The following is a 21,362-nucleotide window of genomic DNA, read 5'->3' as shown; positions in this document are numbered from 1 at the left end:
GGGTTGTTCTTAACGTTGTCAGTTTTTTTGTTTTTTTTTGTTTTGGTTCAATTATCGTAAGGTAGGCCCCACAGCCGATCGGAACCGGCAGTTCGGCAGGCCTGCGCGCGACACATGGTAGGGGTGGCGACGACAAGGCCTGACAGGCCATGCCATTTCATGCGGGGGGCGTTGGATAGCCAACCCATGGTCATATGGCATGGCTCAAACGTGGCTTATATACTTTTAGGTGTTATAAGCTAACGGATGCGATCATACCAACTCACATGCACCGGATCCCATCAGAACTCCGCAGTCAAGCGAGTTTGGGCGAGAGTAGTACTAGGATGGGTGACCTCCTGGGAAGTCCTCGTGTTGCATCCCTTCTTTTTTTGCCTTGTTGACGTTTCAATTGTCTTGGGCGTTTTTTTTCCGTCATGTTATTCCTCTGGATGTCTTTGTTTTATCACGACCCCGTGGCGCAGCGTGACAATCGGGGCACACTATGATTAAATACTCCTAGAAAGCCTAGGATTAACGAAGGAATTAAAATAGGAAAATAACACAGTTACCAAAAACTTCAAAAACTGGATTTCGGTCTAGTAAACGACGTCGGATGCCCGAAAAAGCCCACGACTCATGGCAATGCAATGAGTTTTACTCGCGACGCCGTTGCCTTCGAATCGACGGTTCGTGGGCCCAATTCTGAGGTCGGAGCCCAGATCAGCGGTTTGCCCGATTTGCCGTTGCACGCGCGTCGGTCCAGCTCCTCTCCAATAACTTACGCCATCTGTCCTACATCACCCCGTGGAGCTCGTCTCCAATTAACCGGGCACCGCAAACGAACGAAAGCGAAAAAACAACAGGACTCGACGCCCACTGCCGAAATTATTGGGGTTGTTCTTAACGTTGTCAGTTTTTTTGTTTTTTTTTGTTTTGGTTCAATTATCGTAAGGTAGGCCCCACAGCCGATCGGAACCGGCAGTTCGGCAGGCCTGCGCGCGACACATGGTAGGGGTGGCGACGACAAGCCCTGACAGGCCATGCCATTTCATGCGACGGCATCCCATTTCGTGCGGGGGGCGTTGGATAGCCAACCCATGGTCATATGGCATGGCTCAAACGTGGCTTATATACTTTTAGGCGTTATAAGCTAACGGGTGCGATCATACCAACTCACATGCACCGGATCCCATCAGAACTCCGAAGTTAAGCGTGTTTGGGCGAGTGTAGTACTAGGATGGGTGACCTCCTGGGAAGTCCTCGTGTTGCATCCCTTCTTTTTTTGCCTTGTTGACGTTTCAATTGTCGTGGGCGTTTGCTTTCCGTCATCTTATTCATCTGGATGTCTTTGTTTTATCACGACCCCTTGGCGCAGCGTGACAATTGGGGCACACTATGATTAAATAATCCTAGAAAGCCTAGGATTAACGAAGGAATTAAAATAGGAAAATAACCCAGTTACCAAAAACTTCAAAAACTGCATTTCGGGCTAGTAAACGACGTCGGATGCCCGAAAAAGCCCACGACTCATGGCAATGCAATGAGTTTTACTCGCGACGCCGTTGCCTTCGAATCGACGGTTCGTGGGCCCAATTCTGAGGTCGGAGCCCAGATCGGCGGTTTGCCCGATTTGCCGTTGCACGCGCGTCGGTCCAGCTCCTCTCCAATAACTTACGCCATCTGTCCTACATCACCCCGTGGAGGTCGTCTCCAATTAACCGGGCACCGCAAACGAACGAAAGCGAAAAAATAACAGGACTCGACGCCCACTGCCGAAATTATTGGGGTTGTTCTTAACGTTGTCAGTTTTTTTGTTTTTTTTGTTTTGGTTCAATTATCGTAAGGTAGGCCCCACAGCCGATCGGAACCGGCAGTTCGGCAGGCCTGCGCGCGACACATGGTAGGGGTGGCGACGACAAGCCCTGACAGGCCATGCCATTTCATGCGACGGCATCCCATTTCATGCGGGGGGCGTTGGATAGCCAACCCATGGTCATATGGCATGGCTCAAACGTGGCTTATATACTTTTAGGCGTTATAAGCTAACGGATGCGATCATACCAACTCACATGCACCGGATCCCATCAGAACTCCGAAGTTAAGCGAGTTTGGGCGAGAGTAGTACTAGGATGGGTGACCTCCTGGGAAGTCCTCGTGTTGCATCCCTTCTTTTTTTGCCTTGTTGACGTTTCAATTGTCGTGGGCGTTTGCTTTCCGTCATCTTATTCATCTGGATGTCTTTGTTTTATCACGACCCCTTGGCGCAGCGTGACAATCGGGGCACACAATGATTAAATACTCCTAGAAAGCCTAGGATTAACGAAGGAATTAAAATAGGAAAATAACACAGTTACCAAAAACTTCAAAAACTGGATTTCGGGCTAGTAAACGACGTCGGATGCCCGAAAAAGCCCACGACTCATGGCGACGCAATGAGTTTTACTCGCGACGCCGTTGCCTTCGAATCGACGGTTCGTGGGCCCAATTCTGAGGTCGGAGCCCAGATCAGCGGTTTGCCCGATTTGCCGTTGCACGCGCGTCGGTCCAGCTCCTCTCCAATAACTTACGCCATCTGTCCTACATCACCCCGTGGAGCTCGTCTCCAATTAACCGGGCACCGCAAACGAACGAAAGCGAAAAAACAACAGGACTCGACGCCCACTGCCGAAATTATTGGGGTTGTTCTTAACGTTGTCAGTTTTTTTGTTTTTTTTGTTTTGGTTCAATTATCGTAAGGTAGGCCCCACAGCCGATCGGAACTGGCAGTTCGGCAGGCCTGCGCGCGACACATGGTAGGGGTGGCGACGACAAGGCTTGACAGGCCATGCCATTTCATGCGGGGGGCGTTGGATAGCCAACCCATGGTCATATGGCATGGCTCAAACGTGGCTTATATACTTTTAGGCGTTATAAGCTAACGGATGCGATCATACCAACTCACATGCACCGGATCCCATTAGAACTCCGAAGTTAAGCGAGTTTGGGCGAGAGTAGTACTAGGATGGGTGACCTCCTGGGAAGTCCTCGTGTTGCATCCCTTCTTTTTTTGCCTTGTTGACGTTTCAATTGTCGTGGGCGTTTGCTTTCCGTCATCTTATTCATCTGGATGTCTTTGTTTTATCACGACCCCTTGGCGCAGCGTGACAATCCGGGCACACTATGATTAAATACTCCTAGAAAGCCTAGGATTAACGAAGGAATTACAATAGGAAAATAACACAGTTACCAAAAACTTCAAAAACTGGATTTCGGGCTAGTAAACGACGTCGGATGCCCGAAAAAGCCCACGACTCATGGCAACGCAATGAGTTTTAGTCGCGGCGCCGTTGCCTTCGAATCGACGGTTCGTGGGCCCAATTCTGAGGTCGGAGCCCAGATCAGCGGTTTGCCCGATTTGCCGTTGCACGCGCGTCGGTCCAGCTCCTCTCCAATAACTTATGCCATCTGTCCTACATCACCCCGTGGAGCTCGTCTCCAATTAACCGGGCACCGCAAACGAACGAAAGCGAAAAAACAGCAGGACTCGACGCCCACTGCCGAAATTATTGGGGTTGTTCTTAACGTTGTCAGTTTTTTGTTTTTTTTGTTTTGGTTCAATTATCGTAAGGTAGGCCCCACAGCCGATCGGAACCGGCAGTTCGGCAGGCCTGCGCGCGACACATGGTAGGGGTGGCGACGACAAGGCTTGACAGGCCATGCCATTTCATGCGGGGGGCGTTGGATAGCCAACCCATGGTCATATGGCATGGCTCAAACGTGGCTTATATACTTTTAGGCGTTATAAGCTAACGGATGCGATCATACCAACTCACATGCACCGGATCCCATCAGAACTCCGAAGTTAAGCGAGTTGGGCGAGAGTAGTACTAGGATGGGTGACCTCCTGGGAAGTCCTCGTGTTGCATCCCTTCTTTTTTTGCCTTGTTGACGTTTCAATTGTCGTGGGCGTTTGCTTTCCGTCATCTTATTCATCTGGATGTCTTTGTTTTATCACGACCCCTTGGCGCAGCGTGACAATCCGGGCACACTATGATTAAATACTCCTAGAAAGCCTAGGATTAACGAAGGAATTACAATAGGAAAATAACACAGTTACCAAAAACTTCAAAAACTGGATTTCGGGCTAGTAAACGACGTCGGATGCCCGAAAAAGCCCACGACTCATGGCAACGCAATGAGTTTTACTCGCGGCGCCGTTGCCTTCGAATCGACGGTTCGTGGGCCCAATTCTGAGGTCGGAGCCCAGATCAGCGGTTTGCCCGATTTGCCGTTGCACGCGCGTCGGTCCAGCTCCTCTCCAATAACTTACGCCATCTGTCCTACATCACCCCGTGGAGCTCGTCTCCAATTAACCGGGCACCGCAAACGAACGAAAGCGAAAAAACAGCAGGACTCGACGCCCACTGCCGAAATTATTGGGGTTGTTCTTAACGTTGTCAGTTTTTTGTTTTTTTTGTTTTGGTTCAATTATCGTAAGGTAGGCCCCACAGCCGATCGGAACCGGCAGTTCCGCAGGCCTGCGCGCGACACATGGTAGGGGTGGCGACGACAAGGCTTGACAGGCCATGCCATTTCATGCGGGGGGCGTTGGATAGCCAACCCATGGTCATATGGCATGGCTCAAACGTGGCTTATATACTTTTAGGCGTTATAAGCTAACGGATGCGATCATACCAACTCACATGCACCGGATCCCATCAGAACTCCGAAGTTAAGCGAGTCTGGGCGAGAGTAGTACTAGGATGGGTGACCTCCTGGGAAGTCCTCGTGTTGCATCCCTTCTTTTTTTGCCTTGTTGACGTTTCAATTGTCGTGGGCGTTTGCTTTCCGTCATCTTATTCATCTGGATGTCTTTGTTTTATCACGACCCCTTGGCGCAGCGTGACAATCCGAGCACACTATGATTAAATACTCCTAGAAAGCCTAGGATTAACGAAGGAATTACAATAGGAAAATAACACAGTTACCAAAAACTTCAAAAACTGGATTTCGGGCTAGTAAACGACGTCGGATGCCCGAAAAAGCCCACGACTCATGGCGACGCAATGAGTTTTACTCGCGGCGCCGTTGCCTTCGAATCGACGGTTCGTGGGCCCAATTCTGAGGTCGGAGCCCAGATCAGCGGTTTTTGCCCGATTTGCCGTTGCACGCGCGTCGGTCCAGCTCCTCTCCAATAACTTACGCCATCTGTCCTACATCACCCCGTGGAGCTCGTCTCCAATTAACCGGGCACCGCAAACGAACGAAAGCAAAAAAACAGCAGGACTCGACGCCCACTGCCGAAATTATTGGGGTTGTTCTTAACGTTGTCAGTTTTTTGTTTTTTTTGTTTTGGTTCAATTATCGTAAGGTAGGCCCCACAGCCGATCGGAACCGGCAGTTCGGCAGGCCTGCGCGCGACACGTGGTAGGGGTGGCGACGACAAGGCTTGACAGGCCATGCCATTTCATGCGGGGGGCGTTGGATAGCCAACCCATGGTCATATGGCATGGCTCAAACGTGGCTTATATACTTTTAGGCGTTATAAGCTAACGGATGCGATCATACCAACTCACATGCACCGGATCCCATCAGAACTCCGAAGTGAAGCGAGTTTGGGCGAGAGTAGTACTAGGATGGGTGACGTCCTGGGAAGTCCTCGTGTTGCATCCCTTCTTTTTTTGCCTTGTTGACGTTTCAATTGTCGTGGGCGTTTGCTTTCCGTCATCTTATTCATCTGGATGTCTTTGTTTTATCACGACCCCTTGGCGCAGCGTGACAATCGGGGCACACCATGATTAAATACTCCTAGAAAGCCTAGGATTAACGAAGGAATTAAAATAGGAAAATAACACAGTTACCAAAAACGTCAAAAACTGGATTTCGGGCTAGTAAACGACGTCGGATGCCCGAAAAAGCCCACGACTCATGGCAACGCAATGAGTTTTAGTCGCGGCGCCGTTGCCTTCGAATCGACGGTTCGTGGGCCCAATTCTGAGGTCGGAGCCCAGATCAGCGGTTTGCCCGATTTGCCGTTGCACGCGCGTCGGTCCAGCTCCTCTCCAATAACTTACGCCATCTGTCCTACATCACCCCGTGGAGCTCGTCTCCAATTAACCGGGCACCGCAAACGAACGAAAGCGAAAAAACAACAGGACTCGACGCCCACTGCCGAAATTATTGGGGTTGTTCTTAACGTTGTCAGTTTTGGCGAGAGTAGTACTAGGATGGGTGACCTCCTGGGAAGTCCTCGTGTTGCATCCCTTCTTTTTTTGCCTTGTTGATGTTTCAATTGTCGTGGGCGTTTGCTTTCCGTCATCTTATTCATCTGGATGTCTTTGTTTTATCACGACCCCTTGGCGCAGCGTGACAATCGGGGCACACTATGATTAAATACTCCTAGAAAGCCTAGGATTAACGAAGGAATTAAAATAGGAAAATAATACAGTTACCAAAAACTTCAAAAACTGGATTTCGGGCTAGTAAACGACGTCGGATGCCCGAAAAAGCCCACGACTCATGGCAGCGCAATGAGTTTTACTCGCGACGCCGTTGCCTTCGAATCGACGGTTCGTGGGCCCAATTCTGAGGTCGGAGCCCAGATCAGCGGTTTGCCCGATTTGCCGTTGCACGCGCGTCGGTCCAGCTCCTCTCCAATAACTTACGCCATCTGTCCTACATCACCCCGTGGAGCTCGTCTCCAATTAACCGGGCACCGCAAACGAACGAAAGCGAAAAAACAGCAGGACTCGACGCCCACTGCCGAAATTATTGGGGTTGTTCTTAACGTTGTCAGTTTTGGCGAGAGTAGTACTAGGATGGGTGACCTCCTGGGAAGTCCTCGTGTTGCATCCCTTCTTTTTTTGCCTTGTTGACGTTTCAATTGTCGTGGGCGTTTGCTTTCCGTCATCTTATTCATCTGGATGTCTTTGTTTTATCACGACCCCTTGGCGCAGCGTGACAATCGGGGCACACTATGATTAAATACTCCTAGAAAGCCTAGGATTAACGAAGGAATTAAAATAGGAAAATAATACAGTTACCAAAACCTTCAAAAACTGGATTTCGGGCTAGTAAACGACGTCGGATGCCCGAAAAAGCCCACGACTCATGGCAGCGCAATGAGTTTTTCTCGCGACGCCGTTGCCTTCGAATCGACGGTTCGTGGGCCCAATTCTGAGGTCGGAGCCCATATCAGCGGTTTGCCCGATTTGCCGTTGCACGCGCGTCGGTCCAGCTCCTCTCCAATAACTTACGCCATCTGTCCTACATCACCCCGTGGAGCTCGTCTCCAATTAACCGGGCACCGCAAACGAACGAAAGCGAAAAAACAACAGGACTCGACGCCCACTGCCGAAATTATTGGGGTTGTTCTTAACGTTGTCAGTTTTTTTGTTTTTTTTGTTTTGGTTCAATTATCGTAAGGTAGGCTCCACAGCCGATCGGAACCGGCAGTTCGGCAAGCCTGCGCGCGACACGTGGTAGGGGTGGCGACGACAAGGCTTGACAGGCCATGCCATTTCATGCGGGGGGCGTTGGATAGCCAACCCATGGTCATATGGCATGGCTCAAACGTGGCTTATATACTTTTAGGCGTTATAAGCTAACGGATGCGATCATACCAACTCACATGCACCGGATCCCATCAGAACTCCGAAGTTAAGCGAGTTTGGGCGAGAGTAGTACTAGGATGGGTGACCTCCTGGGAAGTCCTCGTGTTGCATCCCTTCTTTTTTTGCCTTGTTGACGTTTCAATTGTCGTGGGCGTTTGCTTTCCGTCATCTTATTCATCTGGATGTCTTTGTTTTATCACGACCCCTTGGCGCAGCGTGACAATCGGGGCACACTATGATTAAATACTCCTAGAAAGCCTAGGATTAACGAAGGAATTAAAATAGGAAAATAATACAGTTACCAAAAAATTCAAAAACTGGATTTCGGGCTAGTAAACGACGTCGGATGCCCGAAAAAGCCCACGACTCATGGCAACGCAATGAGTTTTACTCGCGACGCCGTTGCCTTCGAATCGACGGTTCGTGGGCCCAATTCTGAGGTCGGATCCCAGATCAGCGGTTTGCCCGATTTGACGTTGCACGCGCGTCGGTCCAGCTCCTCTCCAATAACTTACGCCATCTGTCCTACATCACCCCGTGGAGCTCGTCTCCAATTAACCGGGCACCGCAAACGAACGAAAGCGAAAAAACAGCAGGACTCGACGCCCACTGCCGAAATTATTGGGGTTGTTCTTAACGTTGTCAGTTTTTTTGTTTTTTTTGGTTTTGGTTCAATTATCGTAAGGTAGGCCCCACAGCCGATCGGAACCGGCAGTTCGGCAGGCCTGCGCGCGACACATGGTAGGGGTGGCGACGACAAGGCCTGACAGGCCATGCCATTTCATGCGGGGGGCGTTGGATAGCCAACCCATGGTCATATGGCATGGCTCAAACGTGGCTTATATACTTTTAGGCGTTATAAGCTAACGGATGCGATCATACCAACTCACATGCACCGGATCCCATCAGAACTCCGAAGTTAAGCGAGTTTGGGCGAGAGTAGTACTAGGATGGGTGACCTCCTGGGAAGTCCTCGTGTTGCATCCCTTCTTTTTTTGCCATGTTGACGTTTCAATTGTCGTGAGCGTTTGCTTTCCGTCATCTTATTCATCTGGATGTCTTTGTTTTATCACGACCCCATGGCACAGCGTGACAATCGGGGCACACTATGATTAAATACTCCTAGAAAGCCTAGGATTAACGAAGGAATTAAAATAGGAAAATAACACAGTTTCCAAAAACTTCAAAAACTGGATTTCGGGCTAGTAAACGACGTCGGATGCCCGAAAAAGTCCACGACTCATGGCAACGCAATGAGTTTTACTCGCGACGCCGTTGCCTTCGAATCGACGGTTCGTGGGCCCAATTCTGAGGTCGGAGCCCAGATCAGCGGTTTGCCCGATTTGCCGTTGCACGCGCGTCGGTCCAGCTCCTCTCCAATAACTTACGCCATCTGTCCTACATCACCCCGTGGAGCTCGTCTCCAATTAACCGGGCACCGCAAATGAACGAAAGCGAAAAAACAACAGGACTCGACGCCCACTGCCGAAATTATTGGGGTTGTTCTTAACGTTGTCAGTTTTTTTGTTTTTTTTGGTTTTGGTTCAATTATCGTAAGGTAGGCCCCACAGCCGATCGGAACCGGCAGTTCGGCAGGCCTGCGCGCGACACGTGGTAGGGGTGGCGACGACAAGGCTTGACAGGCCATGCCATTTCATGCGGGGGGCGTTGGATAGCCAACCCATGGTCATATGGCATGGCTCAAACGTGGCTTATATACTTTTAGGCGTTATAAGCTAACGGATGCGATCATACCAACTCACATGCACCGGATCCCATCAGAACTCCGAAGCTAAGCGAGTTTGGGCGAGAGTAGTACTAGGATGGGTGACCTCCTGGGAAGTCCTCGTGTTGCATCCCTTCTTTTTTTGCCTTGTTGACGTTTCAATTGTCGTGGGCATTTGCTTTCCGTCATCTTATTCATCTGGATGTCTTTGTTTTATCACGACCCCTCGGCGCAGCGTGACAATCGGGGCACACTATGATTAAATACTCCTAGAAAGCCTAGGATTAACGAAGGAATTAAAATAGGAAAATAACACAGTTACCAAAAACTTCAAAAACTGGATTTCGGGCTAGTAAACGACGTCGGATGCCCGAAAAAGCCCACGACTCATGGCAATGCAATGAGTTTTACTCGCGACGCCGTTGCCTTCGAATCGACGGTTCGTGGGCCCAATTCTGAGTTCGGAGCCCAGATCAGCGGTTTGCCCGATTTGCCGTTGCACGCGCGTCGGTCCAGCTCCTCTCCAATAACTTACGCCATCTGTCCTACATCACCCCGTGGAGCTCGTCTCCAATTAACCGGGCACCGCAAACGAACGAAAGCGAAAAAACAGCAGGACTCGACGCCCACTGCCGAAATTATTGGGGTTGTTCTTAACGTTGTCAGTTTTTTTGTTTTTTTTGTTTTGGTTCAATTATCGTAAGGTAGGCCCCACAGCCGATCGGAACCGGCAGTTCGGCAGGCCTGCGCGCGACACGTGGTAGGGGTGGCGACGACAAGGCTTGACAGGCCATGCCATTTCATGCGGGGGGCGTTGGATAGCCAACCCATGGTCATATGGCATGGCTCAAACGTGGCTTATATACTTTTAGGCGTTATAAGCTAACGGATGCGATCACACCAACTCACATGCACCGGATCCCATCAGAACTCCGAAGTTAAGCGAGTTTGGGCGAGAGTAGTACTAGGATGGGTGACCTCCTGGGAAGTCCTCGTGTTGCATCCCTTCTTTTTTTGCCTTGTTGACGTTTCAATTGTCGTGGGCGTTTGCTTTCCGTCATCTTATTCATCTGAATGTCTTTGTTTTATCACGACCCCTCGGCGCAGCGTGACAATCGGGGCACACTATGATTAAATACTCCTAGAAAGCCTAGGATTAACGAAGGAATTAAAATAGGAAAATAACACAGTTACCAAAAACTTCAAAAACTGGATTTCGGGCTAGTAAACGACGTCGGATGCCCGAAAAAGCCCACGACTCATGGCAATGCAATGAGTTTTACTCGCGACGCCGTTGCCTTCGAATCGACGGTTCGTGGGCCCAATTCTGAGTTCGGAGCCCAGATCAGCGGTTTGCCCGATTTGCCGTTGCACGCGCGTCGGTCCAGCTCCTCTCCAATAACTTACGCCATCTGTCCTACATCACCCCGTGGAGCTCGTCTCCAATTAACCGGGCACCGCAAACGAACGAAAGCGAAAAAACAGCAGGACTCGAAGCCCACTGCCGAAATTATTGGGGTTGTTCTTAACGTTGTCAGTTTTTTTGTTTTTTTTGTTTTGGTTCAATTATCGTAAGGTAGGCCCCACAGCCGATCGGAACCGGCAGTTCGGCAGGCCTGCGCGCGACACATGGTAGGGGTGGCGACGACAAGGCTTGACAGGCCATGCCATTTCATGCGGGGGGCGTTGGATAGCCAACCCATGGTCATATGGCATGGCTCAAACGTGGCTTATATACTTTTAGGCGTTATAAGCTAACGGATGCGATCATACCAACTCACATGCACCGGATCCCATCAGAACTCCGAAGTTAAGCGAGTTTGGGCGAGAGTAGTACTAGGATGGGTGACCTCCTGGGAAGTCCTCGTGTTGCATCCCTTCTTTTTTTGCCTTGTTGACGTTTCAATTGTCGTGGGCGTTTGCTTTCCGTCATCTTATTCATCTGGATGTCTTTGTTTTATCACGACCCCTTGGCGCAGCGTGACAATCGGGGCACACTATGATTAAATACTCCTAGAAAGCCTAGGATTAACGAAGGAATTAAAATAGGAAAATAACACAGTTACCAAAAACTTCAAAAACTGGATTTCGGGCTAGTAAACGACGTCGGATGCCCGAAAAAGCCCACAACTCATTGCAACGCAATGAGTTTTACTCGCGACGCCGTTGCCTTCGAATCGACGGTTCGTGGGCCCAATTCTGAGGTCGGAGCCCAGATCAGCGGTTTGCCCGATTTGCCGTTGCACGCGCGTCGGTCCAGCTCCTCTCCAATAACTTACGCCATCTGTCCTACATCACCCCGTGGAGCTCGTCTCCAATTAACCGGGCACCGCAAACGAACGAAAGCGAAAAAACAGCAGGACTCGACGCCCACTGCCGAAATTATTGGGGTTGTTCTTAACGTTGTCAGTTTTTTTGTTTTTTTTGTTTTGGTTCAATTATCGTAAGGTAGGCCCCACAGCCGATAGGAACCGGCAGTTCGGCAGGCCTGCGCGCGACACGTGGTAGGGGTGGCGACGACAAGGCTTGACAGGCCATGCCATTTCATGCGGGGGGCGTTGGATAGCCAACCCATGGTCATATGGCATGGCTCAAACGTGGCTTATATACTTTTAGGCGTTATAAGCTAACGGATGCGATCATACCAACTCACATGCACCGGATCCCATCAGAACTCCGAAGTTAAGCGAGTTTGGGCGAGAGTAGTACTAGGATGGGTGACCTCCTGGGAAGTCCTCGTGTTGCATCCCTTCTTTTTTTGCCTTGTTGACGTTTCAATTGTCGTGGGCGTTTGCTTTCCGTCATCTTATTCATCTGGATGTCTTTGTTTTATCACGACCCCTTGGCGCAGCGTGACAATCGGGGCACACTACGATTAAATACTCCTAGAAAGCCTAGGATTAACGAAGGAATTAAAATAGGAAAATAACACAATTACCGAAAACTTCAAAAACTGGATTTCGGGCTAGTAAACGACGTCGGATGCCCGAAAAAGCCCACGACTCATGGCAACGCAATGAGTTTTACTCGCGACGCCGTTGCCTCCGAATCGACGGTTCGTGGGCCCAATTCTGAGGTCGGAGCCCAGATCAGCGGTTTGCCCGATTTGCCGTTGCACGCGCGTCGGTCCAGCTCCTCTCCAATAACTTACGCCATCTGTCCTACATCACCCCGTGGAGCTCGTCTCCAATTAACCGGGCACCGCAAACGAACGAAAGCGAAAAAACAGCAGGACTCGACGCCCACTGCCGAAATTATTGGGGTTGTTCTTAACGTTGTCAGTTTTTTTGTTTTTTTTGTTTTGGTTCAATTATCGTAAGGTAGGCCCCACAGCCGATCGGAACCGGCAGTTCGGCAGGCCTGCGCGCGACACATTGTAGGGGTGGCGACGACAAGGCTTGACAGGCCATGCCATTTCATGCGGGGGGCGTTGGATAGCCAACCCATGGTCATATGGCATGGCTCAAACGTGGCTTATATACTTTTAGGCGTTATAAGCTAACGGATGCGATCATACCAACTCACATGCACCGGATCCCAACAGAACTCCGAAGTTAAGCGAGTTTGGGCGAGAGTAGTACTAGGATGGGTGACCTCCTGGGAAGTCCTCGTGTTGCATCCCTTCTTTTTTTGCCTTGTTGACGTTTCAATTGTCGTGGGCGTTTGCTTTCCGTCATCTTATTCATCTGGATGTCTTTGTTTTATCACGACCCCTTGGCGCAGCGTGACAATCGGGGCACACTATGATTAAATACTCCTAGAAAGCCTAGGATTAACGAAGGAATTAAAATAGGAAAATAACACAGTTACCAAAAACTTCAAAAACTGGATTTCGGGCTAGTAAACGACGTCGGATGCCCGAAAAAGCCCACAACTCATTGCAACGCAATGAGTTTTACTCGCGACGCCGTTGCCTTCGAATCGACGGTTCGTGGGCCCAATTCTGAGGTCGGAGCCCAGATCAGCGGTTTGCCCGATTTGCCGTTGCACGCGCGTCGGTCCAGCTCCTCTCCAATAACTTACGCCATCTGTCCTACATCACCCCGTGGAGCTCGTCTCCAACTAACCGGGCACCGCAAAGGAACGAAAGCGAAAAAACAGCAGGACTCGACGCCCACTGCCGAAATTATTGGGGTTGTTCTTAACGTTGTCAGTTTTTTTGTTTTTTTTGTTTTGGTTCAATTATCGTAAGGTAGGCCCCACAGCCGATCGGAACCGGCAGTTCGGCAGGCCTGCGCGCCACACGTGGTAGGGGTGGCGACGACAAGGCTTGACAGGCCATGCCATTTCATGCGGGGGGCGTTGGATAGCCAACCCATGGTCATATGGCATGGCTCAAACGTGGCTTATATACTTTTAGGCGTTATAAGCTAACGGATGCGATCATACCAACTCACATGCACCGGATCCCATCAGAACTCCGAAGTAAAGCGAGTTTGGGCAACGCCGTTGCCTTCGAATCGACGGTTCGTGGGCCCAATTCTGAGGTCGGAGCCCAGATCAGCGGTTTGCCCGATTTGCCGTTGCACGCGCGTCGGTCCAGCTCCTCTCCAATAACTTACGCCATCTGTCCTACATCACCCCGTGGAGCTCGTCTCCAATTAACCGGGCACCGCAAACGAACGAAAGCGAAAAAACAGCAGGACTCGACGCCCACTGCCGAAATTATTGGGGTTGTTCTTAACGTTGTCAGTTTTTTTGTTTTTTTTGTTTTGGTTCAATTATCGTAAGGTAGGCCCCACAGCCGATCGGAACCGGCAGTTCGGCAGGCCTGCGCGCGACACGTGGTAGGGGTGGCGACGGCAAGGCTTGACAGGCCATGCCATTTCATGCGGGGGGCGTTGGATAGCCAACCCATGGTCATATGGCATGGCTCAAACGTGGCTTATATACTTTTAGGCGTTATAAGCTAACGGATGCGATCATACCAACTCACATGCACCGGATCCCATCAGAACTCCGAAGTTAAGCGAGTTTGGGCGAGAGTAGTACTAGGATGGGTGACCTCCTGGGAAGTCCTCGTGTTGCATCCCTTCTTTTTTTGCCTTGTTGACGTTTCAATTGTCGTGGGCGTTTGCTTTCCGTCATCTTATTCATCTGGATGTCTTTGTTTTATCACGACCCCTTGGCGCAGCGTGACAATCGGGGCACACTACGATTAAATACTCCTAGAAAGCCTAGGATTTACGAAGGAATTAAAATAGGAAAATAATACAGTTACCAAAAACTTCAAAAACTGGATTTCGGGCTAGTAAACGACGTCGGATGCCCGAAAAAGCCCACGACTCATGGCAACGCAATGAGTTTTACTCGCGACGCCGTTGCCTTCGAATCGACGGTTCGTGGGCCCAATTCTGAGGTCGGAGCCCAGATCAGCGGTTTGCCCGATTTGCCGTTGCACGCGCGTCGGTCCAGCTCCTCTCCAATAACTTACGCCATCTGTCCTACATCACCCCGTGGAGCTCGTCTCCAATTAACCGGGCACCGCAAACGAACGAAAGCGAAAAAACAGCAGGACTCGACGCCCACTGCCGAAATTATTGGGGTTGTTCTTAACGTTGTCAGTTTTTTTGTTTTTTTTGTTTTGGTTCAATTATCGTAAGGTAGGCCCCACAGCCGATCGGAACCGGCAGTTCGGCAGGCCTGCGCGCGACACGTGGTAGGGGTGGCGACGGCAAGGCTTGACAGGCCATGCCATTTCATGCGGGGGGCGTTGGATAGCCAACCCATGGTCATATGGCATGGCTCAAACGTGGCTTATATACTTTTAGGCGTTATAAGCTAACGGATGCGATCATACCAACTCACATGCACCGGATCCCATCAGAACTCCGAAGTTAAGCGAGTTTGGGCGAGAGTAGTACTAGGATGGGTGACCTCCTGGGAAGTCCTCGTGTTGCATCCCTTCTTTTTTTGCCTTGTTGACGTTTCAATTGTCGTGGGCGTTTGCTTTCCGTCATCTTATTCATCTGGATGTCTTTGTTTTATCACGACCCCTTGGCGCAGCGTGACAATCGGGGCACACTACGATTAAATACTCCTAGAAAGCCTAGGATTTACGAAGGAATTAAAATAGGAAAATAATACAGTTACCAAAAACTTCAAAAACAGGATTTCGGGCTAGTAAACGACGTCGGATGCCCGAAAAAGCCCACGACTCATGGCAACGCAATGAGTTTTACTCGCGACGCCGTTGCCTTCGAATCGACGGTTCGTGGGCCCAATTCTGAGGTCGGAGCCCAGATCAGCGGTTTGCCCGATTTGCCGTTGCACGCGCGTCGGTCCAGCTCCTCTCCAATAACTTACGCCATCTGTCCTACATCACCCCGTGGAGCTCGTCTCCAATTAACCGGGCACCGCAAACGAACGAAAGCGAAAAAACAGCAGGACTCGACGCCCACTGCCGAAATTATTGGGGTTGTTCTTAACGTTGTCAGTTTTTTTGTTTTTTTTGTTTTGGTTCAATTATCGTAAGGTAGGCCCCACAGCCGATAGGAACCGGCAGTTCGGCAGGCCTGCGCGCGACACGTGGTAGGGGTGGCGACGACAAGGCTTGACAGGCCATGCCATTTCATGCGGGGGGCGTTGGATAGCCAACCCATGGTCATATGGCATGGCTCAAACGTGGCTTATATACTTTTAGGCGTTATAAGCTAACGGATGCGATCATACCAACTCACATGCACCGGATCCCATCAGAACTCCGAAGTTAAGCGAGTTTGGGCGAGAGTAGTACTAGGATGGGTGACCTCCTGGGAAGTCCTCGTGTTGCATCCCTTCTTTTTTTGCCTTGTTGACGTTTCAATTGTCGTGGGCGTTTGCTTTCCGTCATCTTATTCATCTGGATGTCTTTGTTTTATCACGACCCCTTGGCGCAGCGTGACAATCGGGGCACACTACGATTAAATACTCCTAGAAAGCCTAGGATTAACGAAGGAATTAAAATAGGAAAATAACACAATTACCGAAAACTTCAAAAACTGGATTTCGGGCTAGTAAACGACGTCGGATGCCCGAAAAAGCCCACGACTCATGGCAACGCAATGAGTTTTACTCGCGACGCCGTTGCCTCCGAATCGACGGTTCGTGGGCCCAATTCTGAGGTCGGAGCCCAGATCAGCGGTTTGCCCGATTTGCCGTTGCACGCGCGTCGGTCCAGCTCCTCTCCAATAACTTACGCCATCTGTCCTACATCACCCCGTGGAGCTCGTCTCCAATTAACCGGGCACCGCAAACGAACGAAAGCGAAAAAACAGCAGGACTCGACGCCCACTGCCGAAATTATTGGGGTTGTTCTTAACGTTGTCAGTTTTTTTGTTTTTTTTGTTTTGGTTCAATTATCGTAAGGTAGGCCCCACAGCCGATCGGAACCGGCAGTTCGGCAGGCCTGCGCGCGACACATGGTAGGGGTGGCGACGACAAGGCTTGACAGGCCATGCCATTTCATGCGGGGGGCGTTGGATAGCCAACCCATGGTCATATGGCATGGCTCAAACGTGGCTTATATACTTTTAGGCGTTATAAGCTAACGGATGCGATCATACCAACTCACATGCACCGGATCCCAACAGAACTCCGAAGTTAAGCGAGTTTGGGTGAGAGTAGTACTAGGATGGGTGACCTCCTGGGAAGTCCTCGTGTTGCATCCCTTCTTTTTTTGCCTTGTTGACGTTTCAATTGTCGTGGGCGTTTGCTTTCCGTCATCTTATTCATCTGGATGTCTTTGTTTTATCACGACCCCTTGGCGCAGCGTGACAATCGGGGCACACTATGATTAAATACTCCTAGAAAGCCTAGGATTAACGAAGGAATTAAAATAGGAAAATAACACAGTTACCAAAAACTTCAAAAACTGGATTTCGGGCTAGTAAACGACGTCGGATGCCCGAAAAAGCCCACAACTCATTGCAACGCAATGAGTTTTACTCGCGACGCCGTTGCCTTCGAATCGACGGTTCGTGGGCCCAATTCTGAGGTCGGAGCCCAGATCAGCGGTTTGCCCGATTTGCCGTTGCACGCGCGTCGGTCCAGCTCCTCTCCAATAACTTACGCCATCTGTCCTACATCACCCCGTGGAGCTCGTCTCCAACTAACCGGGCACCGCAAACGAACGAAAGCGAAAAAACAGCAGGACTCGACGCCCACTGCCGAAATTATTGGGGTTGTTCTTAACGTTGTCAGTTTTTTTGTTTTTTTTGTTTTGGTTCAATTATCGTAAGGTAGGCCCCACAGCCGATCGGAGCCGGCAGTTCGGCAGGCCTGCGCGCGACACGTGGTAGGGGTGGCGACGACAAGGCTTGACAGGCCATGCCATTTCAAGCGGGGGGCGTTGGATAGCCAACCCATGGTCATATGGCATGGCTCAAACTTGGCTTATATACTTTTAGGCGTTATAAGCTAACGGATGCGATCATACCAACTCACATGCACCGGATCCCATCAGAACTCCGAAGTAAAGCGAGTTTGGGCGACGCCGTTGCCTTCGAATCGACGGTTCGTGGGCCCAATTCTGAGGTCGGAGCCCAGATCAGCGGTTTGCCCGATTTGCCGTAAGGTAGGCCCCACAGCGAGTTTGGGCGAGAGTAGTACTAGGATGGGTGACCTCCTGGGAAGTCCTCGTGTTGCATCCCTTCTTTTTTTGCCTTGTTGACGTTTCAATTGTCGTGGGCGTTTGCTTTCCGTCATCTTATTCATCTGGATGTCTTTGTTTTATCACGACCCCTTGGCGCAGCGTGACAATCGGGGCACACTATGATTAAATACTCCTAGAAAGCCTAGGATTTACGAAGGAATTAAAATAGGAAAATAATACAGTTACCAAAAACTTCAAAAACTGGATTTCGGGCTAGTAAACGACGTCGGATGCCCGAAAAAGCCCACGACTCATGGCAACGCAATGAGTTTTACTCGCGACGCCGTTGCCTTCGTATCGACGGTTCGTGGGCCCAATTCTGAGGTCGGAGCCCAGATCAGCGGTTTGCCCGATTTGCCGTTGCACGCGCGTCGGTCCAGCTCCTCTCCAATAACTTACGCCATCTGTCCTACATCACCCCGTGGAGCTCGTCTCCAATTAACCGGGCACCGCAAACGAACGAAAGCGAAAAAACAGCAGGACTCGACGCCCACTGCCGAAATTATTGGGGTTGTTCTTAACGTTGTCAGTTTTTTTGTTTTTTTTGTTTTGGTTCAATTATCGTAAGGTAGGCCCCACAGCCGATCGGAACCGGCAGTTCGGCAGGCCTGCGCGCGACACGTGGTAGGGGTGGCGACGGCAAGGCTTGACAGGCCATGCCATTTCATGCGGGGGGCGTTGGATAGCCAACCCATGGTCATATGGCATGGCTCAAACGTGGCTTATATACTTTTAGGCGTTATAAGCTAACGGATGCGATCATACCAACTCACATGCACCGGATCCCATCAGAACTCCGAAGTTAAGCGAGTTTGGGCGAGAGTAGTACTAGGATGGGTGACCTCCTGGGAAGTCCTCGTGTTGCATCCCTTCTTTTTTTGCCTTGTTGACGTTTCAATTGTCGTGGGCGTTTGCTTTCCGTCATCTTATTCATCTGGATGTCTTTGTTTTATCACGACCCCTTGGCGCAGCGTGACAATCGGGGCACACTACGATTAAATACTCCTAGAAAGCCTAGGATTTACGAAGGAATTAAAATAGGAAAATAATACAGTTACCAAAAACTTCAAAAACTGGATTTCGGGCTAGTAAACGACGTCGGATGCCCGAAAAAGCCCACGACTCATGGCAACGCAATGAGTTTTACTCGCGACGCCGTTGCCTTCGAATCGACGGTTCGTGGGCCCAATTCTGAGGTCGGAGCCCAGATCAGCGGTTTGCCCGATTTGCCGTTGCACGCGCGTCGGTCCAGCTCCTCTCCAATAACTTACGCCATCTGTCCTACATCACCCCGTGGAGCTCGTCTCCAATTAACCGGGCACCGCAAACGAACGAAAGCGAAAAAACAGCAGGACTCGACGCCCACTGCCGAAATTATTGGGGTTGTTCTTAACGTTGTCAGTTTTTTTGTTTTTTTTGTTTTGGTTCAATTATCGTAAGGTAGGCCCCACAGCCGATCGGAACCGGCAGTTCGGCAGGCCTGCGCGCGACACGTGGTAGGGGTGGCGACGGCAAGGCTTGACAGGCCATGCCATTTCATGCGGGGGGCGTTGGATAGCCAACCCATGGTCATATGGCATGGCTCAAACGTGGCTTATATACTTTTAGGCGTTATAAGCTAACGGATGCGATCATACCAACTCATATGCACCGGATCCCATCAGAACTCCGAATTTAAGCGAGTTTGGGCGAGAGTAGTACTAGGATGGGTGACCTCCTGGGAAGTCCTCGTGTTGCATCCCTTCTTTTTTTGCCTTGTTGACGTTTCAATTGTCGTGGGCGTTTGCTTTCCGTCATCTTATTCATCTGGATGTCTTTGTTTTATCACGACCCCTTGGCGCAGCGTGACAATCGGGGCACACTATGATTAAATACTCCTAGAAAGCCTAGGATTAACGAAGGAATTAAAATAGGAAAATAACACAGTTACCAAAAACTTCAAAAAATGGATCTCGGGCTAGTAAACGACGTCGGATGCCTGAAAAAGCCCACGACTCATGGCAACGCAATGAGTTTTTACGTAACCCTAGCCACTGCGCTTCTGCGTTTTGCGCGGCCCTTACGGCCTATCCCCTTAGGTCACCCCACCTGGTCCCCAACCCCTTTAATTACAGTTCCGCCTTTCAGCGTTTTTGAGAAACGAAAGTCGTCACGCCTTCCTATGAAGCCAATAATTCTGGCTTGGGACCGTGAGAGAGACCTCTGCTTGTCGACACGTCTCTCCCTTTGTTTCCCGTGACTCACAGGTGTCGAGACTTCAGGGCCCACTTTTTCTATTTTACTGAGTCCTCGCTCTTTGTGCTTCTGACTTGGTTTCTTTGTTTTATTTACTTTCTTCGCTTTTGGGCTTTTGGGCTTTCGTTTGGGTTGGGCTTTCATTTGGTTTTTGCGTTTCATTGGGTTGGATTTCTGCATGTGTAAGACTGTTGTTAGGGCTTACTGTTTTATTTGTTTCTGTTTGGTTTCGTTTTTGTTTTTGTTTTTGCAACCGTGTTGTAGTTGTTTTTTTCGTGTTTGTTCTTGTATTTAACTGCTTTATTCCCTTTAATTCTTGTTATAACGTTGTTGATGTCTGAATTCTTTAACATTGAGGACAATGTTTATTTCTAAGTTTGGGAAGGGATAGCAAGTCTTTTTCGTTTCGCTTTAATTCTTGCTTTAATTTGTTCTGTTTTCTTTTCAGTTTTGAGTCTTTGTGTTTTCAAGTCACTTTCCGGACATATATGATGAGATTGTGATGAATGTTTAAATGACTTGATTGAAAATGCTCTAAAAAAAAAAAAATTAAAAAAAAAAAATTAAAAAATTTGTTATTCACTAAATGGCATCGTTCTAGCATGATATGTTTGAAACCCTCTACGCACTTGCCATTTGTTTCATAATTCTCCAGTTGAGGGACTTGCATGATCCAAAGAATTGTATCAAGCATGAATTAGACTTGTATAACCATATAATGTGAGCTTTGAGCCTTGTGCTTCAATTCATGAGTGTTATACACATATTCCACTTTTCTTGTCATCTGAGTTGTTGTTTGATCTCATTATTCATTGATTTGGTTGAGCACTTAAAAGTTACTCATTCTTGTGCAATTTGATTACATGACATTTGAGAAATGATATTAAGGCCCTCTTTGGACCGTTTGTGCCTTTCAAGCTAACCCTATGCATGCTTAAGCATGATTTTCCATTGTTAACCACCTTGAGCCTATATGTATGCCTTTTCTTTCAAGTAACCAGTTATTACTTCTAGCCTTAGCCTAAAAAACAAGAATTTACCTTTCTAAGGAACTCGTGAGCTTTAATTTAGATGTGTTTTTCATGCTAAGTTTGGGAAGGGTTATTACTTTCAAAAAAAAAAAAAAAAAAAAAAAAAGGGTGAAAGAAAAGAGAAAAGTCGTGGTTAAGTGGCAATGGTTTCAAATTCAATTCCA

General features: G+C 49.4%; 20 non-coding genes across 20 annotated transcripts; all 20 read left to right on the top strand.

The window, feature by feature from the left end:
- The first annotated feature begins 244 nt into the window (after positions 1–244).
- On the top strand, positions 245–363 carry LOC148291434 (5S ribosomal RNA). The gene has a single exon (XR_015826830.1). It is a non-coding gene; the product is annotated as a 5S ribosomal RNA (ribosomal RNA).
- A 774-nt stretch (positions 364–1,137) lies between these two features.
- On the top strand, positions 1,138–1,256 carry LOC148291433 (5S ribosomal RNA). The gene has a single exon (XR_015826991.1). It is a non-coding gene; the product is annotated as a 5S ribosomal RNA (ribosomal RNA).
- Positions 1,257–2,029: 773 nt separating this feature from the next.
- Positions 2,030–2,148, top strand: LOC148291432 (5S ribosomal RNA). The gene has a single exon (XR_015827113.1). It is a non-coding gene; the product is annotated as a 5S ribosomal RNA (ribosomal RNA).
- A 753-nt stretch (positions 2,149–2,901) lies between these two features.
- LOC148291431 (5S ribosomal RNA) lies at positions 2,902–3,020 on the top strand. Its single transcript, XR_015827663.1, has one exon. It is a non-coding gene; the product is annotated as a 5S ribosomal RNA (ribosomal RNA).
- A 752-nt stretch (positions 3,021–3,772) lies between these two features.
- LOC148291430 (5S ribosomal RNA) lies at positions 3,773–3,890 on the top strand. Its single transcript, XR_015827040.1, has one exon. It is a non-coding gene; the product is annotated as a 5S ribosomal RNA (ribosomal RNA).
- A 752-nt stretch (positions 3,891–4,642) lies between these two features.
- Positions 4,643–4,761, top strand: LOC148291429 (5S ribosomal RNA). Its single transcript, XR_015827627.1, has one exon. It is a non-coding gene; the product is annotated as a 5S ribosomal RNA (ribosomal RNA).
- Positions 4,762–5,515: 754 nt separating this feature from the next.
- Positions 5,516–5,634, top strand: LOC148291428 (5S ribosomal RNA). Its single transcript, XR_015827072.1, has one exon. It is a non-coding gene; the product is annotated as a 5S ribosomal RNA (ribosomal RNA).
- Positions 5,635–7,569: 1,935 nt separating this feature from the next.
- Positions 7,570–7,688, top strand: LOC148291427 (5S ribosomal RNA). Its single transcript, XR_015827103.1, has one exon. It is a non-coding gene; the product is annotated as a 5S ribosomal RNA (ribosomal RNA).
- Positions 7,689–8,442: 754 nt separating this feature from the next.
- Positions 8,443–8,561, top strand: LOC148291426 (5S ribosomal RNA). Its single transcript, XR_015827092.1, has one exon. It is a non-coding gene; the product is annotated as a 5S ribosomal RNA (ribosomal RNA).
- A 754-nt stretch (positions 8,562–9,315) lies between these two features.
- LOC148291425 (5S ribosomal RNA) lies at positions 9,316–9,434 on the top strand. The gene has a single exon (XR_015827561.1). It is a non-coding gene; the product is annotated as a 5S ribosomal RNA (ribosomal RNA).
- Positions 9,435–10,187: 753 nt separating this feature from the next.
- Positions 10,188–10,306, top strand: LOC148291424 (5S ribosomal RNA). Its single transcript, XR_015826804.1, has one exon. It is a non-coding gene; the product is annotated as a 5S ribosomal RNA (ribosomal RNA).
- Positions 10,307–11,059: 753 nt separating this feature from the next.
- Positions 11,060–11,178, top strand: LOC148291423 (5S ribosomal RNA). The gene has a single exon (XR_015827081.1). It is a non-coding gene; the product is annotated as a 5S ribosomal RNA (ribosomal RNA).
- A 753-nt stretch (positions 11,179–11,931) lies between these two features.
- LOC148291422 (5S ribosomal RNA) lies at positions 11,932–12,050 on the top strand. The gene has a single exon (XR_015827070.1). It is a non-coding gene; the product is annotated as a 5S ribosomal RNA (ribosomal RNA).
- Positions 12,051–12,803: 753 nt separating this feature from the next.
- On the top strand, positions 12,804–12,922 carry LOC148291421 (5S ribosomal RNA). Its single transcript, XR_015826885.1, has one exon. It is a non-coding gene; the product is annotated as a 5S ribosomal RNA (ribosomal RNA).
- Positions 12,923–14,214: 1,292 nt separating this feature from the next.
- Positions 14,215–14,333, top strand: LOC148291420 (5S ribosomal RNA). Its single transcript, XR_015827059.1, has one exon. It is a non-coding gene; the product is annotated as a 5S ribosomal RNA (ribosomal RNA).
- A 753-nt stretch (positions 14,334–15,086) lies between these two features.
- On the top strand, positions 15,087–15,205 carry LOC148291419 (5S ribosomal RNA). The gene has a single exon (XR_015827048.1). It is a non-coding gene; the product is annotated as a 5S ribosomal RNA (ribosomal RNA).
- A 753-nt stretch (positions 15,206–15,958) lies between these two features.
- Positions 15,959–16,077, top strand: LOC148291418 (5S ribosomal RNA). The gene has a single exon (XR_015827037.1). It is a non-coding gene; the product is annotated as a 5S ribosomal RNA (ribosomal RNA).
- Positions 16,078–16,830: 753 nt separating this feature from the next.
- LOC148291417 (5S ribosomal RNA) lies at positions 16,831–16,949 on the top strand. The gene has a single exon (XR_015827045.1). It is a non-coding gene; the product is annotated as a 5S ribosomal RNA (ribosomal RNA).
- A 1,734-nt stretch (positions 16,950–18,683) lies between these two features.
- Positions 18,684–18,802, top strand: LOC148291416 (5S ribosomal RNA). The gene has a single exon (XR_015827025.1). It is a non-coding gene; the product is annotated as a 5S ribosomal RNA (ribosomal RNA).
- Positions 18,803–19,555: 753 nt separating this feature from the next.
- Positions 19,556–19,674, top strand: LOC148291415 (5S ribosomal RNA). Its single transcript, XR_015826909.1, has one exon. It is a non-coding gene; the product is annotated as a 5S ribosomal RNA (ribosomal RNA).
- Positions 19,675–21,362: the final 1,688 nt, after the last annotated feature.

This window comes from Prunus avium, chromosome 8 (genome assembly GCF_965620075.1).
Source record: "Prunus avium chromosome 8, drPruAviu1.hap1.1, whole genome shotgun sequence".
In the NCBI taxonomy this organism is placed as follows: domain Eukaryota; kingdom Viridiplantae; phylum Streptophyta; class Magnoliopsida; order Rosales; family Rosaceae; genus Prunus; species Prunus avium.
The sequence above is the reverse complement of the archived record's forward strand: the minus strand, read 5'-3'. Positions and strand labels throughout refer to the sequence as shown.